At 41.2% G+C, this 4,457-nt stretch overlaps 1 pseudogene across 1 annotated transcript; it reads right to left on the bottom strand.

Moving 5' to 3' along the window:
- Window positions 1-617: 617 nt before the first annotated feature.
- On the bottom strand, window positions 618-3,973 carry LOC131383968 (small ribosomal subunit protein eS1-like; annotated as a pseudogene). The gene has a single exon (XR_009214395.1). The product of XR_009214395.1 is annotated as a small ribosomal subunit protein eS1-like (transcript).
- Between the last annotated feature and the right edge of the window lie 484 nt (window positions 3,974-4,457).

Genomic DNA, 4,457 nt, shown 5'->3' with positions numbered 1-4,457 from the left:
GGAACTAGACTCTCTTTTCCAAGTGCCATGTTTATCTTGCTCATCATTATATTATCTCCAATGGCTGGCACATAGTAGGCACTACAGACTGACACATAGTAGGTGCTATTAGTGTCTGTATAATGGAACTCTTGAGGTTGAAGCTATTAACAGAAATGTGCCAAGCAAAAGGATGGAAAAAAGACCACAAAAAAAAAGAAAGAAAGAAAGAAAGAAAGAAAGAAAGAAAGAAAGAAAGAAAGAAAGAAAGAAAGAAAGAGAAAGAAAGAAAGAAAGAAAGAAAGAAAGAAAGAAAGAAAGAAAGAAAGAAAAAAGAAAGAAAGAAAGAAAGAAAGAAAGAAAGAAAGAAAGAAAGAAAAGAAAAGAAAAGAAAGAAAGAAAAGAAAGAAAGAAAGAAAGAAATCATGGCTTTGAGCTCTAAACACATAAGGCACCAGCCCAAGTTTGGGCAATTTTAATACAACAGCCATTTTGCCTCCAAACAAACTGGCACTGGAAACTTCCCTCTGCCTCTTAAAGAGAACCAGTTTCTCTTTCTCTAAGTGGGCAGCATTTCTCCCCAATGGCAGTACCCAGCCCACTGCCACCAGCAAAGGACTGCATCCAGGAGCCAAGAGTTTGATAGTTTAAATAATATATTTTATAGGGAAAAACAAAGTAACATCCACATAAATCTGGAACTACCACCACTTTCCAGAGGCCGAATCCCATTTGTGGAGTCTCGTGTGTGTCAAATACCTTGCAGTCAGCTCAACTACATACTTTTGGGATTTGTTGCAGAGAAGAGTGAAGGTTATCTGCAAAATAAAGGAACCAGGGCTCACAATTCCCAGAGCAATCCATGACAAAGGAGGTGGGTAGAAAAGGGAAGGGTGAAGTCAAAGGAGAGAAGTCAATGAGTTGGTCAACACCAAGCAAGGATCATGGGACCCTCTCCATGGCCCCACATCTCAAATGAAGTCAACAAAACCCATCAATTCTTGGTGTAAGTGTTGTATGCCCCCGGAAATGAAAGCAGGGGCCAAATTTCAGGGCAGTAGGGTCGGGGGTAGAGGCAGCAGTCATGGACTTGTGGGCCCTGGAGGATGGGATGATTCTGAGACATTGAATCCCCACACTGATCTCAGTAGAAATCTCAGGTAGGGCTTCAACATTCGTGGGCCAAGGACTCTGTGGGCCTGAGAGCAATAGCCTTGGTGCATGTTCCAGCTCCAGCAATCCCAACTGGGGCTTTCAAAAGTTACTTATTTTTTTAACTAATGTTATTTTAATTGACAAATCATAATTGTACATATTTATGTGATGTTTTGATATGTGTATACAATGTGGGATGACCACGCCAAACTAATTAACATGTCCATCCCCTAATTTACTGCAAATTTTTATGATGAGACATTTGAAATGTACCCTCTTAGTTATTTTGAAAGATACATTATTCTTGACTATAGTCACCCTGCTGTGCTATAGATTTCAAAGCATATAATCCAGCAACCCAACTTCTGGGTATAGACCAAAAAAAGAATCAAAGTCAATATGTCGAAGGGATCTCTACATTCCTATGTTCACTGCAGCACTATTCACAATACCCAAGATACCGAATCAACCTGAGTGTCCATCAGTGGATGAAAGGATAAAGAAAATGTACTATATACACACAACCGAATACTATTAACCCTTAAAAAAGAAAGAAATCCTGTCATTTTCAGCAATATAGATGAACTTGAAAGACATTGTGTTAAGTGAAAGAAGCCAGGCACAGAAAGACAAATACTGCATGATTTTACTTATATGTGGAATCTAAAGAAGTTGAACTCACAGAAATAGAGAGTAGGACAGTGGTTATCAGGGGCTGGGGTGGAGGAAAGGTAGCGGATAGGAGACATGGTCAAAGGGTACAAAGTTTCCAATAGGAAGAATAAGTTTTGAACAAGCTAAACTCCTCTGAAAGCTCAGTTCCTCATCTGTAGAGCAGGGACACATCATCAACCTTCCGTGGATGTTGCTGTGAGAGTAAGAGATGATGTTCAGCACAATACCTAACACAGTCAGGTCTCCTTCAGCTTCAACCTGCATCGCCATGGCCTCTACATCTCAGGAGAAAGGCTCACAGCCAGTGTCTCAGTTCCCAATGAAAAGTGGATCCCAGACCAGGCTGAACAGCAGGATCCCTAGGGGATACCCAGCCCTACTGAATCTGAGTCACCGGAGGTAGAGCCAGGGTGTGTATGTATGTATGTGTGTGTGTATGTATGTATGTATGTATGTATGTATAAGAGACAGGGTCTTGCTCTGCAGTCTAGGCTGGAGTGCAGTGTCACAATCATAGTTCACTGCAGCCTCAAATTACTCCTGGCCTCAAGCCATCCTCCCACCTCAGCCTTCAGAGTAGCTGAGACTACAGGTGCATGCCACCAAGCCTGGATACTTTTTTTTTTCTTTTTTCTTTTTTCTTTTTTCTTTTTGGAGAGAGTCTCATTCTGTTTCCCAGGCTGGAGTGCGATGCTGCAATCTTGGCTCACTGCAACCTCTGTCTCCGGGTTCAAGTGATTCTCGTGCCTCAGCCTCCTGAGTAGCCAGGATTACAGGCATGCACCACCACACCAGGCTAATTTTGCTTTTTTCACTGTTTATTGTTTTTCACAAATAGGACTTTTTGTTTGCCACTATTATAAGTCTGAACTTTAAAGAGATTCTTGGACTGGTGGTTCATATCCATCAGCTCATTCAACTTTAGCATGTGTCTCATCCCTAGTGGGTTTTCCAGAACTACTACCTTCACCACGAAGCTCCATGCCTTTCAAACCCAGGGTTCTCCAGCATTTTTACTTTTCTAATGGAGACACCATGGAGAGGATAAATTGGCAAGCCTTTTCTACATCTTTTCCACTGTTGTCTGGAATCAATTTATTGACCACTTCTTTCAAGTCATTTGTCTGCACCTCTCAGATCATGATTTCCATCATTTTCTTCTGGATTTGGCAGACGGTTGGTACTGAGCATAAGAGGTCTTCCGTATCTGATTGTTGCGTTTTTTAGTAAAAACCAACACAAAACAGATGAAAGAAGTAACCATCGTTGTCTTGACATCAACATGAGCTTCAATTATTGTTGAACATTTTTCAGTCATGGAACATATTTTGTCACAGGTAAGACCCATGCCGTAGAAGTTCGTCATGCAGTCTTTGCCCTGAACATCTTCAGTAATCAGCTTGAATTTTCTAAATGCAACTTCATCATTCTGCAAATCAGCAAGACTCACTTCAAACACAAAACCCTTGGGACCATCAGATGCAATTTGAGTTCCTTGGGTCCTGGTGATCAAGTCTTTCCAATATTTTTTATACTGAACATAGGAGGTGCTTTCACATCATACTGATCTTTCTTAGAAAATGGATCAACCACTTTCTTCTTAACTCCCTTTTTGCCACCTTTCATAAGGCACTTGTTCTTAACAAACGCCATGGTGCTGCTCAGAGTACCAAAAGGCTAAAATTTTATATTTTTGGTAGAGATGGGGTTTCACCATGTTGGCCAGGCTGGTCTTGAACTCCTGATGTCAGGTGATCTGCCCGCCTCAGCCTCCCAAAGTGCTAGGATTACAGGTGTGAGCCACTGCACCCAGCTGCTATTTATTTTTTCTTTTTTTGTAGACACAGGGTCTTGCCATGTTGCCAAGGCTGGCCCGGAACTCCTGGCCTCAAGCAATCCTCCCACCGCAGCCTCCCAAAGCACTGGGATTTCAGGTGTGAGCCACCATGCCCAGCCTGGAATCTATTTTTAAAGCCAATCAAGTATTGAATAAAATTGCAACTTGGGCTGTTTTTTCTTTGCATTTTTTACATTTCAATGGTTTTTAATATATTCAGAGATAAACACAAACATTACCAGCCAATTTTAGAACATTTCATGACCTCAAAAAAAAACACAAAAACTCATACCCTTTAGCTAACACCCCCTATCCTCCCATGCCCCTACCAGCCCTAAGCAACCACTAATCGACTTCCTATTTCTATAGATTTCCATCTGAATGAAATCATGTAGAATGTAATCTTTCATCTGTTTTGAAGGTTCATCCACGCTGTAGCATAAGCACTTTGCTCCTTTTTGTGATCAAATAATATTCCACCACGTGGGTAGACAACATTCGGTGTACCTCTTCATCTGGTGATGGGCATTTGGATTAATTCCCTCTTTGGGTTATGAGTGATGCTACTGTAATTATTCATGTACAAGTTTTTGTGTGGACCTGTGCTTTCATTTTTGAATATGAAAATATGGCACATCTCCAAGGAAGACATACAAGTGGCCAATAAGCACATGAAAAGTTGCTCAATGAAATTCATCATCAGGGAAAAAGAAATCAAAACCACAATGAGGTACCACTTCATACCCATAAGGATGGCTAGAATGGAAGATACAGAAAATTGGCCTGGTGCGGTGGCTCATGCCTGTAATCC

Source organism: Hylobates moloch, unplaced genomic scaffold, assembly GCF_009828535.3.
Source record: "Hylobates moloch isolate HMO894 unplaced genomic scaffold, HMol_V3 SCAFFOLD_8, whole genome shotgun sequence".
Lineage (NCBI taxonomy): Eukaryota > Metazoa > Chordata > Mammalia > Primates > Hylobatidae > Hylobates > Hylobates moloch.
This window is presented reverse-complemented; position numbering and strand designations above follow the sequence as displayed.